Below are 18965 nucleotides of genomic sequence, written 5' to 3' on the forward strand. Positions count from 1 at the left end.
GTCCAGCACTTAAATTGCCTGTTTATTTCCAGTCATTGCATCAATTACAGTGATACAGCTTACAAACGAGCACACCAAGTGTGTTTGTGTGAACGTAGGAGATGGGGGTGGAATAGAGAAACAATTAAGAATGATAGATACGGAAATTTTTATGCTGTAGTATGCAGTTTCTGGCTTCCAGCGAATCACAAAAAAACACACAGGAGGCAGAAAGAAGGTTGGGGGTTTTTTCTGTTACCAGGCAGAGCAAAGGAACTCAGACTGTATTTCAGCTGTGATCTGTTTGACAATCAGTGACTTCATGCATAAAGAGCTAATTTTTGATTTTGTGTGTGCGGTGAGGGTGTGTCTGTCAGTGTGTGTTCTGTGGGATCGGCCAGTGACTGCCCTGAGATCAGAGTGTGATCGTGGGCCCTCTGGGGAAGAGGGGCGTGTCTGTGACAGGCTGCAGTGATTAGTGGAGCTCAGCGGGCAGAATATATGAGACTCAGCCGAGGCCATGAACCATTTCAGCCTGCAACTCTGCAATTTGTCTCCAACTTCGCGTCATATAACAGCTTCAGTGCGGCTGGTGTGTGCAAGTTTGCAACGCGCGCTATTGTCTTCTTATTGTATCTCCTTCGGTGAGGTACATTTGAATTGATGAGATGCGAGCAAATCAGGTCGGCATGACAAGGCCTTTTACAGGAAGGAAATATAATGCAGCGAATACAGCATGATCAGAGCCTACTTTAATTATTCTGAAGCTAAATACATATTTCATTCTGAGCTTGTCAAGGGTAAAAACTCCTCAGGAGAATCTGTTCTCTCCAGAGAAGATATTAAATACTGAAACAAACAGTTAATCAGGGAGTTGACAGAAGTGATATCTTTGTAAACTAAATGTTTTTGGGACTATTGAAAAAGGAATGACAGCTGCAGACTCTGAACAACCACCCACATTAGCCTGTGCACTTTTCCCTTTAATCTGATTTTCAGACATTAGTACTCGTCTCGTCCTGTGCCTTTGCTTGTTGAATAGGCGACCAAACATTCACAAGGAAAGAGCAGGTTACTATTGACTGCACTGTGATAAAGAATTCTTACATTAGATTCTGGTACTAATTACAATAATTCTCATACTAAATATTACTACAGGACCATAACCTTGATATTTAGACCCGTCAGTCTTATTTCTCTACTGCAAACTGCTTAACTTGTTGTTTTAAATACTATATAAGAAATAATGACTTGACGTACTTTTTTTATTAACTGCTTATCCAATAAATTAACACTTTACATTGCTCATTACTTGACTTTCACTTCAGCTTTGTCATTGGTATTATCATTCATTTGGAGTCGTGTTTCTGACAACCTAGCTACTGTAAGTCAATTCATTATTCACTTTCGTTTAGCTCTGTTTTTGGTCTCCACCAACACCTGAGGAAATATTCAAACTTTTTTTGTTGCAAATACTCTACATTGTTCACCAGGTAGTCTGGAACTTTGTCTGTCTCCTGTTTGGCGCTCAGCAGGTATTTATTTTTCAGGTGTTTTTAGATATTTCCTGTAAAACTACCTGCATGCAAGTAATCAAAAATGACTCTAATGGGCGCACAGATACCTCAGGGAGGGCGTCCCGTAAACAGGGGCTATAGACCCCGACGCAGCGGTCATGGGTTTGATTCCAACCGATGGCCATTTACTGCATGTCTTTCCCATTCTTCTACCCATAATTCCTATCTCTCAGCGTTTTTTCCGTAACATATTTTTAAGGTTATTCTGAAATATTGCATTCTGAAAGTGTAATGAAAACACTTCACATGTTTTATTAAGAGTTAATGCTCATGAATGACAGCACCACTTTAAAATTCTAACGTAGCTGTTACAGCCACCAGTATTGGTGTGTCGTCTTGTTTTGAGGTGGTGTTTTGTAGGGCCTTTGTTTGGGAGTAATTTGTGTGTGGGTTCAGCTGGGGCTTTTTGCAGAGCCTTTGGAACCCCAGCTGCCAGCCGTTTCAGCTGATGACAGCACTGATGACGACCTGCACTCCAGTCTGGTTCTCCCCGCCTTCCAGCTGTTCTGATTGGGCCACCCTCCAGCTCCTCCTCCTCTGACCAACCAGAGGCAGCCAGGCACCACACCTGCTACCTATAAAGTCCCACCATGCCATTAGTCTGTGTGGCTGGTACTTTGACCAGTTTACCCTGGTACCTCTTTGTATTGTGGCTCTGTATTGTTGTTCTGTGTGGTCTTTCGGTCTGGAAGCACTTGTGGTGGGTGCTACAGACAACTTCGACCTTCTGTTGGCTTTAGTTTAGTGTGAAGCCCTACATCTCAGTGGAGACTGACGCTCCAATTCGTAGTTTGCCAACTCTGTGTAGAAGCCACTTCGTATTTTGAGCTTTTGTGAACTGTGCTCAGTATGTACACTTATTCAGAGGCACCAGTTTTGTTTAGTTCGTTTTGTACACCTTTTGTATTAGTTTTTGTTCCTGGTGGTGGGTGTTGCTTCTGTAGTTCGGTTTGGCTAGGGAGTTTAGTTGTTTTCTTTGTGTTTAGCTTAGTTACAAACTCTGTTAGCCTTCGTTATGTTTTATTCCGTTCTTTGTTTTAGCAACACCCACCAGTCTTGTGTTTCATTGTCACTTTTTCGTTCCTTTTACTACTAAGCAATAAATCCCTTAACCTAAACCAATGCCATCTGGTTATTTTGTTGCATCCAGCCAACCCCTAGAGGTTGGATCGTAACAGTAGCGAACATTTAACACACGCGACTGATCTGCTGTTTCTGCATAATTCATTGTCTTCATCTCAGAAATATGGCCAATACAAACTCTATGAAAGACAACTTTCTCAATTGAAAACAGTTCCTTAAGAGCTTGTTTTATTTTTGTCTCATAGGTTGCACTTTTCTTTTATGTTTCTGGCTTCATCTACAGCAACTCATTATATTTCTGTTACGGGTCGAAAAACACTCTGGCTGGTTTGTGTTTTTTTTTTTTTTTAAAGAAATTGGGCAGCACCAATGTTGTTCAACCAAAATCTTTCAGATGGTGACAAATGCTAATCAAGGAGATTCTGAAAACAGTTACACATATACTACCGTTCAAAAGTTTGGAGTCACTTAGAAATTTCCTTATTTTTAAAAGAAAAGCATTTTTTTCAATGAAGATAACACTCAATTAATCAGAAATACAGTCTAGACATTGTTAATATGGTAAATGACTATTGGAGTAAGTTAGTATTTCCGGCAACCATCACTCCTGTGTTCTAATGCTACATTGTGTTAGCTAATGGTGTTGAAAGGCTAACTGATGATTAGAAAACCCTTGTGAAATTATGTTGGCACACAAATAACAGTGTGAGTTGTCATGGAAAACATGAAATTGCATAGGTGACCCCAAACTTTTGAACGGTAGTGTAGTATTGAAAGGGGAGGAGAAAGCCGTGTAACAGACCAATTTCAGGCTTATACCAGCAGTCTACATCTAGATTCTTTAAATAAATATATTTCTATTGCTCTAACCTATCACCTTGCCCTCATCAAATTACAAACTAAGACAACTGAGAAATGAATTTTCTTATATAAATAATGATTCCACCCACCATCGCTGAAGAAGGCATTAGGTCTCCTGCATAAGAAATGTCAAAGTAAATCCATGTATTAGGAGAAACTACTTTTAATCAGCCGCTGAACAGCCAATCATACTGGCCTGGCTCATTACTGTCAAACGCAGAGAGCATGAAAAACATGGATGGCAGATTTAGTGGCCTGCTTCTATCCCTCTGGGAAGCATACACAGTTTTTATGGTAAGGGAAACAATTCATCACAGGGCAATTCATCAGTGGATAACTTTTAATTAATGTGCTAACGTGTGGACCTTTAAAACGCCAACCTCAGCTCGCTCTCTCGCAAGTGTCCTCTCTGTTTGTTTCTGTCTCCTGACATCCACACCTCTTCTTTTTTCTCTTTGTCCTTAAAGTGTGATTGGTCTATTTACTCAACTGCTTTCACCCCAACACTACCCCACTATTTCACAGCTTCTCTTTTCCTCTCCACTCTATATTCCCTCCATGTTTACATTAGTTTCACTGGCAAATCCTTGCAGTTCAGACCCTGCCAGTGTTTGTATTTTGGTGAATGCTGCCCCCTATTTAAAGTATTTTATCATCTTAATATCTCTCTCAACCAGCTCATTTATTTCCTTATAACCGTTTTTTTCCCCCTCACTCCCTTTTCTCCCGTCTTCTCGGCCTTGAATTAGCAACATCAAGGCTGAGAATTAAAAGAAATGGCCGATCAGAGAGTGCAGTGGAAGGAGAAACTATTGGAAAGGCTCAAAATGGAGTCGACGCAAGCAAATTAGGCAGTCATAGTGGGCCTTGATGTAGAAAAGTCCACATAATAAGGTAAAAAAAAGAGTCCGACAGATTGATTCTGAATGAAATTAAAGAGGACGAGGGGGAGAATGAGAGAGTAAATTGAGCATTACATACTGCATTACAGTGTCTCTTAATTAACCGTGTAAAAGCTTTCTTATTAGGACTGATGCACTCCTCAGTTAACGAGGGAAGAGAGAATGCTCTTTCAGTTGTCATTGAGATGGGCCTCGGAGGGAAAAGTGAAACAGCAAAGCACTGAATGAGAAAGAGCGAGAACAACTTCGGGACAATGATAAAGGAACGTCCGAGCCAACTGTTCGTGTGAAATTATCTCACTTAGTGTGTTTTGTCTCAATTATTTGTCATCTTTGTCATCCCGGGCTACGCCGCTCTCCACCACCTCCCTGCCTGCCTGAATACACATTATGTGCAGCCGTGTTAAAAGTCTGATCACATCGCAGGGCATCTGTGTGAGAGCGTGTGTGTGTGTGTGTGTGTGTGTGTGTGTGTGTGTGTGTGTGTGTGTGTGTGTGTGTGTGTGTGTGTGTGTGTGTGTGTGTGTGTGTGTGTGTGTGTGTGTGTGTGTGTGTGTCAGATCACTTCAGCTTCAGGTTCTGCACCTTTACTGTCTATCGCTCTTGAACCAGTGTGAAGTAGAAGCAATTTAAAACACATACATTGGCTCATTTGAATCTTTTATTTGTACCCACATGGAGGCAGTAACTTAAAGATACATGATAGCCACAGACATAAAACCTCGACATTGGAGCTCACTTGCAGGCGAATAAAATCATTATGTGATGGGTCATCAGAAGTTTCCAAAGCATGAAATGAGATTCTGACGCTTTTTTCAGCGAGTTCATTTGCTTTTATTTTTAAAGAATGTAGAGAATTTTTGTATTAATCTTGTGTCTGTTTGTTAAAGAGTAAACTAAAGATTGAATTACTTACCGAATTTTCACTTTGGCAGGATCATTTGAAAGTGATTTGTGATTTTTTTTTAATGCTTTATAAAAGCTAACAGTAGAAATTCTGAAAATAAGCCGTGCCCTTAATTTTCCCCATTGTGTCAGATCATGAAGACGTCCTGTGCAGCATGCAGTGGTGTCTGTTTTTACGAGCTGTGCTGGACAGTTTTAGTGTTTGTGCTAGCTATTTCCTCCTACTCCCAGTCTTTATGCTAAGCTAAGCCACCTGCCCTGCCTACAACTCCACACTTAATGCAGAGACATGACATATACTGATGTTTTCTTTCTCTTGGAAAGAGAACGCCTTTATTTTCCAAAATGTTTAACCAAGAGGTACACTGTTGAAAAAAAGCTGAGAAGGTAGCCTCTTTCCTGTCCTATAAGAAATTGTTAGCTTAGCTTCACACAAAACCTGGAAACTAAGTAAAACAATTAACCAGGCTCTGCATGAAGTAAAAAAAAAAGTTAGATAAAGCAAACAAGATATATTGTGTTAAGAAGTGAGCTGCTTCTACTCTCAGTTTTTATGCTAAGCTATGCTAAAGATGTCCTGCCTCCAGTGTTGCATTGTGCTTAATCTGAGAAATACTGATATTATCTCACTCTTTGAGAGAAATGGAATACATAAATTTCCCAAAATATTTACCTACCAAGTATCAGACAGGTAGGTGAGACAACTGATATCACGAGGAAACAGCATAGCTTAGCTAAAACCCTGAAACAGTAAAACCGGCTGTGCTTGAAGTTAAAACACCTGAAAGTCTTCTTCTTAAGTATTATTTATGTGATCACAGACAAAGCAAACAAGAAATGATGTGCTGAATTTGCTGCCTTAAGAGAACCTCGATGACCAACCATGGCTACCATTTCCTGCTGCTTCCAGCCTTACAGTTAAGCTAAGCTAACAATATCCTGCCTCCAGCTTGGTACATCACCATAAATATGTGAGGTACTAATATTATCTCACATTCAGAAGGAAAAGGTAAACAAGTGTTTCCCAAATTTTTCACTAGTAAATGTATTTTTGCTGGGAGTCAGCTAAGATGATTGATATCACATGCCAGGAAACGGTTTGCTTACCTTAGCACAAAGGCTGGAAACAGGGCAGAACAACAGACCTGGCTGCTTTGAAGCTTGCTGAAACCTAAAATTCTTCTTTAATTATTTATTTAAATGATTACAGATAAAGATACAAACTATTGTGTTAACATGTTAGTTTTAGGGGTGCTGGTAGGCAGATGCTTCCAGTTGTAAAGTGTCATATTTAACATACAGACACAAGGGTAGTAATCTTTTCATATAACTCTTGGAAAAGAAGTTAATAAAAATATTCCCCAAAATTCTGAACTGTTCCTTTTTTTCTTTTCCTCACCATTATCCAGTTACACTGAGTTAAAGAATTAAAGGATGGACAACCTGGCAGGGAACCGCTTGCAAATTTACACAGATGCCTTTTAATTGCATTTTAGAAATTTTGTGTTGTTGGTGGAAAGTTAATCCAAAGCGGTACTTGTAGTTCTAGATGGGTAGTACAAAATAAATATGATGACAAACAGTACAACCTGCACCCAGAGCATTACTACTTTCATCACAGTAATGGAGAACAAGGTGACGTATATGTTGAAGTTTAGTTTGACAACTGTGTTGCAGTTATTTTCAGGTTGCTCAGCCGGATCAGAGCTGCAGCAGTCCAGATGGGAGACAAAGAGTGTTTGTACAAGCAACTGGGCTTGAGTCAGCAGATTTTACAGCCAGCAAATCTGCAATAGGAGCTGTAGCAGTTGGTTGTCGAAGATCAAACTAAACGTCGGTCTGGGAAGGAGCAACTGCGCGGGTGTCATTGTGATTGACGGCACTTGTTAAGGGCAGGATTTCTGAGGGGAGAACAGCGGCTCAGTCTTGTCAAGGTCAATAGGGAGGTGTTTGGCAGGAATCCAATTGGAGATTTCAGCTTGAAAATTGGAGATATGCAACCCAACCTGTGTGTCAGAGCTGGGAATCAAAAGGTCACTTAAGTGTCATAGCAATGATAGGAGGAATTATGGGATGTGGTGACAGAGCCAAGAGGTTTAATGCAGAGAAAGCCGACAGTTTGGCTTTTTCGGACCTCCTTGGAGAGGAAGATGCATACTCTTTTTGGGATACCTGTAGCAGACTGTGGACTGCATAGGTGCTGTCAGACTTCCCAAACAGTGATGCGTTCAACACTAAGTCTTACTTCTAGTGCATTTTCTTTAAAGCTTTTTAGATGCCAATGAGATGTGACTCCATTTTATTTTTCAAAACAACAATATTTCAACCAAATAACCTGCAATTTGAGACGGAGCAATTACATAAGTTAAACTGCATTCTGTGCTTCACTGCACAATCTCTGCTTCTGCTGTCTCTTCCTACAATAAATCACGGCTGTTGTTGTGATCATTACAACCCTGTCTCCACCAAATGACACCCCTATATAACTAAATTGCAATCCCATTTACATTTTGCAAGTAACATATTTTCTCCCAGCAAGGTAACAGTGTCACGTGGCAGGAAATTTCATGTTATGAGAACGGAGGGGTGATGGTGGCACAAGTCCAACAGAATTTTCAAACAGGTGACAATTATTCTCAAACTTTAGTTTTGTTGTAACTCGTTGTTTGATTAAATGTTGATAGCAAAACTGCTTGGGTGTGAGTTGTTTTAGGTTCAAATACAACCAGTTCACACAATGTTTGAAGCTTGCCCTCCACATTCTGGGTTACCATGGAGACAAGGCCCACCTCATCAAATATATTATTAATTGACTGTAAAGGAGAGACAATTGGAAATAACTACAATGAATGGCAAAGATATTAATCAGAAATGTATTTGTGATACATCACAGACATACAAAATCAGGGAGAAAATATGTTTACCTCAAAATATAATTAATTAATTGAGGAACGCGGCGAAGTTATGTGATGACTGGCGTACGTTTGTCTGTCTGTTAGTCTGTCTGTGAGCAACATTACACAAAAACAGACTAACGGATTTGGTTGAATTTTTCAGGGAAGGTCAGAAATGACACAAGGACCACCTGATTAGATTTTGGCAGTGATGTTTCTTATAGTCTGGATTCATAGATTTGTTAAAGATTTCTGTATCATTGATAACGGCACAGCGCCACTGTAGCTATGACAACAAGTGAACACTACATCAGCTGCCTGCTGATAATCACATGATTGCAATCTTACTACAAATCGACCGCTGCAGACTTTTCGGGACCTATCCGTCAGAAATCATAAAACAAACAGCGGAGTACTTTGCTCTCTGAGTGCTTTTCTTGCTAAAATGCAGTTTTGTTGTATAGGAATGTTGGAGATAATTAAATAGTTGTTGTCCTCATAAACGTTTTTTCCTGCTGTTTTCTCGGTTTTCCTATTTAAGTTGAACACGACTATTTACACAACCCTTGCATTGCCCTTGTGTCTCAGTTTGAATTGACTCAGTATGCTGCACTGCACCTGGCATCGAAGATTGTTTAATCACAACCCAACCATATAGCCGATGATGTACTGAAATTAAATCATATTTGAGGTGCACTACCTGCCCAGCACGTACATATCTGGCAACTCCTGCTGTGTTTGTTTCAGTTCCAGTTCAGCGGTGAGATTGTATTTCTAACTGGAAATGCAGGTTTTCATTTGCAACAACATCTGTGTTAAGTATTTATCTGCTTCACAGGCTTTCAAACTGTGCAGTGCACCTCCCTGGGTGGGTGCAGCACAGTTACAGGGAGGGAACACAAAGGGAGAGTCACGAAGCAAAGACAGCGCGTGAAGTGAAAGGGACTGGTGCATGTGGCGTTGTGAAAACAAGTCAGTGATTGTGGTTTGGCCTGCTTATCAATATCAGCAGTGGGAGTTGTGGCAGTAATGGTGACACACAGCTCATGGAGGCAATTAAGGTACTTTAAAAACCTAACCAGACAGCACCCAACGGCTGCAATTACCATCAGAATTGCACTCTTTGTGTGAGTCATAACTTATGTAAAATCTGAACACATGGTTATGGTGCACGTATTTTTCGATTCAGTATGGACTGCTGCCCAAGATTATCTTCTATAAATTTCCAGTAGTCTTTGCAAATAATTATCCTTACATATGTTTGGAAGTTATGGTTCATTCACTCTAGAAACGACCTATCAGGAAACAGTTTAATCTCAGAGTATCAGAGTAATACAATGGCAGCTTTCAGTGTGTGCATTGCAAACAGAAATTTGTAATAACTAATTCGACCTACTTTTAATGGTGCCAAATTGGCTGAGGGTACAATTGTCTCCATTTTGTCGTTCTGCCAGACTTTGAAAACCCTTCATCCACATGATCCTTTCGCAGATACCTTGTTCTTCTACTGCAGAGCCCAAGGAACTATAAAAATACAATGTTAAAAATAATGCACAAGACATCTGGAATGTTTCTACTTGATTTCACGTTCATAAAAAACTGGATCGAAATCCAAAAGAAACACTGTGTCTCTGTGTTCCTGACAGAGAAACTGGGGCTAAAGTGCAAAAATATAAACCATTTGTTAAAGGACAACAGGGTGACACTCCATAGAGAGGTTGTGTTTTAGTATTTTGTCGGTAGATTACAGCAAGGAGACACAACAATAAGCCCACTTGCCCGATATTATGTGGACCCACCTAGTGCCACCAACACAGCTCTGATCTGTCGGGACATTACCACAGGATCTGGGTGTGTCCTGCACTCTGACATTGGTAGTGGATCCAGCAGAACATTGCACCAAAACAAGATAATTGAAGTCTTTCGCCTTCTCTTGTCAGTGGTTTTAATGTCGTGGCTGATCAGTTTCATTCTAATGAAGGCACAAACTCACACTGTCAGTCAGTGAGGAATTCTAGTGAAGTAGATCTTAAGAGGTTAATAAGTACCAGGTTTCTACTCAAAGCTTGTTCCAATGATCTGTGGAATCATATTTTTGCTGGAACTCAAGTTCGAGACACTACTCTTATAATAAATACATTTTACTTTAAAGTTTTAGAAAATACTGCATACAAAGTGGCCTTGTTAGGAGTTTTTTGGGAAGGCAATATTACAGAACTCACTTTAGGTAGTCTGTTTAAGATTTTCAGAGGAAGAAGGAAAGAGCAATCCTCTGTAGTTTTGAAAGTCTGATCAGATGAGACTTGGTTTCTTGACAAGGGAAGTGAGTCAAAGTGACTTAAAGGAAGATGACGTGCTGTCTTGTGTCACAATGCAGTCAGTTGTGAGTAAGAGACACCATCAGCATCAGTGCAAAGCAAAGACAGAGAGGCCGAGGTGGACAGGGCCGCTGGCAGAGTTTCAGAGGCTCGTCTTAAGAAACAAGTGAGCTGGTTGGTAGCTGGCAGCTTCAGATGTCATTAACCATCTTCTTTTCCAAAGGAGCAGGTGTGTTGGTCGGCGGTTGAGGGGGGAGGAGCAGGACAGTCGTTTTGTGAGGTCTGAAACCAAGACGTGGCTCAAGTTTGCTTTGAAAACTTTGATGGCAGCTTTTTTTTTTTAGTTGAAATCGATATCATTCTTTGAACACTTTCTTCGAAATTACTTTGATTTAACAACCTTCATGTCATCATGTTGAGGCGATCATCAGCTTAGTGGAAAGCAGCACAGTATTAAATTTGATGGTAAATCATGGGAAAAGAAATGGGTTGCTTCAGTTTGCTGACTTTATATTTTTATAATTGGCATTAAAAGCACTTAAACTGCAAGTTCAGTTGTTTTTCCCCCTATTTAGAACATTTTTGATTAAATGGAGTCATCGTCATCGCAAATGCACATCTGATTTATTTGGAATACACAGAATGAAATTTTGGTAAATGAAGAATAAATCACTTAATCCTCTAACTGAGAGGAAAAGTAATAAAAACAGAGACTGACATACTGTATATGACATACAGTAACAACACCCGAGTGTCAGAGAGGTATGCACTGAGATCTGTAATGCTGACGACTGTTTCATCAGAAATGTGACATTTTGGCATCTTGATTGACACTGGATGGTCATATGTGATCTCTTAAGTTTTTCCTGTCACTCTCTTTCTCCACAGAGAATAGATCTGGAGCCAGAGGTGACAACTAATCTACATCAAAGCTGAGCATAAAAACACCGAAGAAAGAGCTGTTCCTATAAAACAGTGAGAGCACACTCCTACACGCCACCACCCGCCTCAGCTTCCCAGAGTTTACGGACTACGTGTTGACAAGAGCTGGAGAAGATACAGTTTTCACACTTTGACGGAATCGTGTTGGGAAGAATAGTGCAAATGGTGCGGCAGCACCTCCTTCCCTGTCAGCCCCACTTCAAAAAGTAAGCCTATGATGTGGATTTTTTTTCTTATTCCTGATTCAGTGTCTGCATTAGAATTATTTGAGCGTTTTAATGTTTTACAACGTAATAAAGCCACAGTGGAATCAAAGTATTTTCCTCTGTAGTTGAATTTGTCTCTGACAAATGCAGTTTTTATGTTATTTTAATCCCAGTGCTCCATGTATTACCATTACATTTGAGTCACGGCATGGAGCATCTGTTTCTCTACAACATGAATATCTGAAGAGCTTCAAAAACAGGAGAAGTCAGTTACTGATAATTATCAGTTTTTGAAAATATATGTCTACATTCTTTTGTCCAAATGGATGACAGACTATTCTGTCTGCTGCACAATGCTTTAAAATTCTTTCCTCTAAGCCCAAAGATGGGCTTCAGGAATATCTAAATACATTTTCCTGTTCAGCTTGTACAAAATTACATTACAGTTTCTTTCTACATATCATTATTTCTTTAACATGATGTGTTTTCATACAGTCAGTGCACTAATATTTTAGCTGTGTTTTACAGAGGGAACAAGGATACGTCACCGTTTGGGTTACAAAGACTTTTTTCTTCCTGAAAATACAATAGTTTTTCATCCATGGTGAGAGGGGTTTTACCTTCACACAGTGCTGAGTGCTGTTCTGAGTTGTCTTTTGCAGAGAAATGGAAGCTTAGCACTGAGACTCAAATGTAATTGTATTAAATGAGAGGTATGAACTTTTAACCACACCTAATATGAGTTTTACTCAGTGAGCCTTTGTACTGGATCAACATTTCAAAAGCATTATTCTCCAACAGACTCACTTCTATGAATTACACATAAATGCTGCAAAATTACTGCTTAGGACTTTATGTCTGTAATTTACTTGAGTCTTTTTTGTCATTCTTGTGAAACAAAATCACTTTAACTAAAATCAGGGGAATTTAAAGCTGTAGCAAATACAAACAAACACAGAGGACCACCTTGACTGTATCGCTTTCTCAAATGGTGGCAGTAATTAAATAAGACATAAATGAAGCCATTAAACAAACTAACACTTATCAACAGTTAAACAGCGCCCAATAAAGCTCGATTATCCCCCTTTTTTTCTCCTTTTGGGCAAGAGGCCAAACAAAGCAATCAGTAAACGTTTCTCTAAAAGCCAGCACCCATTAACGAAATATACTAACTCGCTGTTTTCAGTCAATGCTTTGAGGTGACACCATGACTGCCTGGTTTTCCAGTTTCAAAGCCAAAATATCTTTGTTTCTGATGGGGTTTTTTTTTGTTTTTCTTTACTTTTTCACTCCTGCATAAAAGACAGGTTTCTGTTTTAAATGTGAGGTTATATTTAGGAAATATGTAAATAGCTCAATTTCACAGATTTATCTTTTCTAAGTGAGAAACGAAACGTTATGTTCTGTGTTTCAAACCCACTGTGAGCGGGTTTTTGTGGGGTGAAACTGAGGTCATGTGTGATAAGAGAGTGAGGAGTTTTGAGAAACTGCGTGAGGCATCTCGGAATTCAAGGCAACTTCAGCTTCAGATCCGAACACTCCCACAGCTGATATTTCATGCTGTGGAAACCCACACACAATGAGAAGTCAAAGTCAAGTGTACACTGCATAGGATGTTTTCTGAGCCCTGGGGGCGGCCTGTATCTATTTATCCACTGTAATTTCTCACATGGTGAACGATAAACTCACTCAACAGCACGAGATAATGTGTATTAAGACAAGCCTACTTAGTGGTTTTAAACCAGCCACGATTCATTCTCCCAAGAAAATGTTAGATATGTTTAATGGATCTGTAATTAATTTTCTAAGTTGTAATCCTGATGTTATTTGCATTTGGACAAATTTCCATTAGACAAAAGTGTATTTTAGCTGAATGGTATTTGCTGTCATCTAGTACTTCTGTCAGTCAAAGGAAAAGCAAGTATTTGTTTTGCTCAACTATTCTGTTTGGAAGATAAAAAGCAAAAGCTGCACAAAGAGAGAGAGACGCCGCTGCAAAGTAAAAGCAAAGGAATTAAATATGCAGGAAAAGAACAAAGTCAGAAGGAAAACATTATGAAATGCTGTTGACGCAGACAATTTAGGACAAGGCATTTAATGACATTTGTGGATGCTGCACAGACAGCTGACAGGCCAGGAAAATGCGAAAGGACGCCACAATTGTAAAGAGGAGGCATGATGATTACGAAGCAAAAGAAAAGTGGGACTCAGTCAGCCACTTCATCCTTCCCACAAGGCTCATAGGTGGTTGGAGAAACTGCGACAGGCAGAGCAAGGACAAAAAAAATGCATTTTCTAAATGAAACACAGAAGTGTCTTTGTTAAATCAATGCAGACTGAAATTGAGTCCTCAGACATTCGGGGGCTCTGTGAGTGAAGACGTCCGCAGTCGGTATTTGATTTGGGGAAATACAGTGCAGAGTGTGATGTGTAAATTATGGAGATCTAAGTCTCTGAAAGGGAGATGAGTAATGCAGTGAACTGGAGAATAACAGGATGAGATCATGGCAGCGACATGTGATGGAAACTGACCTCTGATCAGTCCAACCGAGCACTGAAATAGACGAGTTATTCATCCGATTTTCTGGATCGTGCGTTCTATTTTAGTGGCTATGGGGTGGGATGTGAGTATTATTTTAAACCATTGTTGTGGCCAAGGACAAACTGCACTGAATCCGTGATTGTTCACAGTGTGAGAAACGATATATGGTTGAAACTTCTCATCTTGACTTCAACAATAGACGAATATATTGTACATAATTGGGCCATGTTGTGTTTTAATTACAGTCTATCCTTTTCTGATGGTGGGCTATGCACAATATACTTAAATTCAAAGCAAGTAACTTCCATTTGCCTTTTTTCTATTGCTGCTATTATCATTGTGATATTACACTTTGACACTGCCTGCCAGAAATTGAAGGCAGAAGATTCACTGAGGTGAAAAGAAGAATCTTTGTGCATCACTTTCATCCACATAAAGAAATATAACCGAATTCACCCGAATCTACACTGAAAAGTATAATTTAAGTTCAGTATGGAGGAAAATAAAAGTAGAAAAATGTGAATAAAGAAATAAATGGGAATGTTTAATTGTATCAGATCATTTAAGAATATAAAGTAATAAATAAATAACTACAAATTACTCAAAATATTAAATATGTGCCCCCTTACCTCCAGTGATTTTAGTACAAATATACCTCCACTAGTAGTAGCTACTAGCTGGTGACAAGGACAAGTAGCACTAGTGGCATAATCCGTTTATACACTATTTCTCACATTATTCTGCCTAGATGGCTGAGTTTTATGTTTAGAGGCATATTCAGTAGTTCATAGCTGTTGGACCTCCAATATGGCTTCCAGGCATAACAGCCCTGCAAAGGTGTCGGGGATACAGAGAGCTTTTTCATTGATGTTATCTTTCTCTTTTTCCTCTGTTGTTTCTGAGGTTAATTTTCACCCTGAAGGCACAGCGTTGTTTTGTGACTCAGCTGCCTGGGCCTCCCACAGCCTTGTATTTATATTGCAACTTGTCAGGGTTGAATTCAAATTTCACCAATTAAGCTAACCAACCTCCCTCTCTGCCTTTCTCGCAAATAAAAAAAAAAATCCAATCAGAGTCCCAGCTGAAGCGTGACAACCACAGGCTGACTCCTTGACTTGAAGGCAAGAGATAAATTTCCCTTTATAAATCCTGTTTAAAATGATCAAGTGCATTTTCTCAAAAGGGAGAAGTTAGCTCTTCTTCAGATGAAACTGCTTCCTCTGTTTTATGTTGCAGCAACATTAAAAGCAGGGCAAATGATCTCAGAAGCCGGCGATGCCTTGATCAAAGACTGCATTATGGCCACTGACACAGACTGACACATCTGAAGTTTATTTGCCAGCTTTTCTGCCAGACTCACGCAGTCTCAATGTATAATGCACCGATGTGGCAGAACAGTAGCTACACCTCCCGCTGAATATCAAGCCTTTTATTTTCAAAAGCAGTGTGAATAAAAATCCAGAAGCATGTAGGTCACTTGTTTTTGTTATCATTCGTTAACAAACAAAGGCAATGAAAGTTTGCATGAGAACGATAAAGCAATTTCATATCGGAGTAGATATTTTAGTGGAAATTGTGATTTAAATACAAGACTAAGAGTCACAGTCACGTTAATAGCTCTTTACTCGCCCTACTAGTTCAACAGAGATAAAAGATAAAAATAAAAAAATGTGTTTACTCTGTTCACCATCTTCCCGAGAACAAAACGCTGTCCTGAAAAAATTACATTTATTGTTCATTGCGGTTAAAATGCTACAATTGTGACAGATGCATAAATGCAAAAACTGTCTGGGTTCTTCAAATGCAAAAGGTGCAATGAATGTTGATTTCCTTTCATCTGTCTCTTTCATCCAGATTCAGAAAACACATAAAAGAGGCTAAATTTTACTTTAGTCGGATTTCAAAACAGGACTAATACTCTACAGCCATTGTAGCAGCTCTGTGAGGCTGTGCTTGGCCACAGGAGATGATGATGATGAAATGCTGATGTAAACTTATTATGATGTTTACCGTGTTCACCATTTTCAAGTTGAATATTTTAGGTGTGAAGATGTTAATTAGTTTTTAGCAAAGTCATTTGTTGTGCTTGGTTAGAAATTGAAATTGTGACAGTACCACTAGCATGGCTGAAAAGCTCAGTTTTGTGTAGAATTGTCACTACAAGCTAAACTGCATTTCAGTGATATGGTGGTAACAAAACAGTTTTCTGAAATATTTTTATCAGTAGCAACACTCTTTCATTGATCAAGTGCAGCAGTCGTGTTTACATACGCTACATTTTCCTGAACATTTCTGAATCGACAAGCACAGTGGCACATTGCTTTAACATTTAAAAGTTGAACTGGCTATGTATTGCAGCCATCCATGGTTGAGTTCTTGCTTGTCGAAATAAACATTTCAACCATCCACAATGCCATTCGTCTGAAGGCAAATTGCACCTTTTTGTACTGGGATTTCACATTACAGATATTTACAATTCACATTTGGATTCCCATTACTTCAGGATATATACATTGTTTGTTTTAGATACCTTTAATTAATTCTAAAGTTGCCAAAATGATGTACCTTAAACTGGAATTATGACAAGTCAAAATTAGTTTTGAGGCAAAAATGACTACAGATATCTGCAGTTACGTCAGAGGCTACAGCAGGAGACAAAAACAGGGACTGGTGGCTATTTCAACAGACTATAACTCTACAATACTATAAACTCTTTTACCGCAATGTCTTAGCAGCCTGAGGCCTTTGATAATAAGCTCTTTCTGTATTTCTAAAGATTTTATCCAGCACAGCATTTGCCATTACTTCTGCTAACAGTGTTAACACAAATGCTTTGCATCCCAATGGAAGCAGCGTAATGGACAACATTTCAGGCTGGTCATAATGACGTTGACGATATCTGATTTTGACCAGTCTAAACTAAATTACAGATATCTTTGCCATTTTGACTGACAGAATAATAGCTTGAATAAAAAATGACTGACTGACTAGTCACAGTGTATTTACATGACAGTCAAAATGACATTGTGCATATCAGCAATGCTAATTTCAGATTGTCAGTCTCAGCTACTAAATGTTAAAATATTTTGCTATATGTGGTCTCAAAAAAGATAAGCGAGGACATAAATATACCTTTACGCAATGAATTACACCTATTGTTCAAAAGTTTGGGGTCACCCAAACAATGTCATGTTTTCCATGAAAACTCACACTTTTATTCATGTGCTAACATAATAGCACAAGAGTTTTCTAATCATCAATTATCCTTTCAACACCATTAGCTAACACAATGTAGCATTAGAACACAGGAGTGATGGTTGCAGGAAATGTTCCTCTGTACCCCTATGGAGATATTCCATTAAAAATCAGCTATTTCAGCTAGAATAGTCATTTACCACATTAACAATGTCTAGACTGTATTTCTGATTTATTTAATGTTATCTTCATTGAAAAACTGCTTTTCTTTCAAAAATAAGGGCATTGCTAAATGACCCTAAACTTTTGAACGGTAGTATATTTTCATAGCTGACAGAAGAACTTCAGTATGACATCGTGTGGTTCAGTCTAACAGGTTGCTAACTACTAGCTAGCTACATGTTTTTCCACTGTCTGTTGGTAGCAAATGAAGTAAATTCAACTGAAAAATAAATGAATGAAGGGGCTTCTGTGTAGTTAACTGTAGCTTAGTGTGCTACATTTCCCTGGAGGAGCTTCAGTGAAGTGAAACTGCATTTAATGTAACCAGTAGCTTAGCTCGCAAACTTTCCTAGCTTGCCCAACAATTAAAAAGCTAATTGGTTTTTGGATTACAGTAATTGTTTTGAAATGGACACGTCAAGCCAAACCTTTTTGCAACATTGAATGACAAGCCTTTGCAGTTCACTTCAGTTACAGTGATGTGGCCAACTCTGTTACTGTTATACCTTTGAAAAACATGTTGTATTGCCCCATTGATCAGTGTTAGCTTGCAGCACATTTCAAACAAAACCCTCCAAAAACCCTGTCAACATCGTGTTAGATTTGGTCTTACCTTTGCACATAGTACAGGAGCACACTGCTGCAAGGCGCTGCGGCCCTTTTGTTAATACTGAAAGGATTTACCTGTAATCTGGCTGTCTGGAGGAGGAAACACTGAGCCACAAGAATCCAGGGGAGGCAGCAGCTGCAGTAGAGAGGACAGGGAATTAGACTGGAGCCACGACAGAACATATTATAGTGCTGTAAAGATAAAACATGTTATAGTGCTGTAAAGCTATATATCAAGTCACTTCAGGGGCCTGTGAGCTCCATACCCACCAGCAAGCAAATACCAGCAGCAGCAGCAGCATATTTTCAGTCCTATATATACATGGGAAAGCACACAATGTGAGCTGAGAAGGTAATATTAAGATTGTGCTTTTTATTTGTTGCATTATTGCTTTTCTTTCATATTTATATGGAAGTTAGATGCAAATATCCAGAGTGTATGACTGTCATAGATATGCAGCTGAGTAAGGAAAGCATGGGCTTCATTTTATTTAAATGTCTTAAATCCAGATCTAGCTTTGCATGTATGATGCGTTCTTCAGTTGAAACAGAATTTAATTTTTGGTTTGTTCTTATAAAATTTACATATGTAGGATCTTGGTAGACTTTTATCTGCCACAGCAAAGCACAAAATACAAGTCTTTTTCATCTAGGAGTTAATATAGACCGTATGATAAAAACAAGAACATAATTTTCACCAGGAATAACACAAATCTTTATATATGTCGG

General features: G+C 39.1%; 1 protein-coding gene across 1 annotated transcript in view; it reads left to right on the forward strand.

The window, feature by feature from the left end:
• flrt1a (fibronectin leucine rich transmembrane protein 1a) overlaps window positions 1–18965 on the forward strand; it is a 45537-nt gene that overhangs the window by 18431 nt on the left and 8141 nt on the right. The window contains 1 exon segment of the mRNA XM_022204943.2: window positions 11409–11668. The gene's annotated coding sequence lies outside the window, so the exon portion shown is untranslated.

Source organism: Acanthochromis polyacanthus, chromosome 17, assembly GCF_021347895.1.
Source record: "Acanthochromis polyacanthus isolate Apoly-LR-REF ecotype Palm Island chromosome 17, KAUST_Apoly_ChrSc, whole genome shotgun sequence".
NCBI lineage: Eukaryota > Metazoa > Chordata > Actinopteri > Pomacentridae > Acanthochromis > Acanthochromis polyacanthus.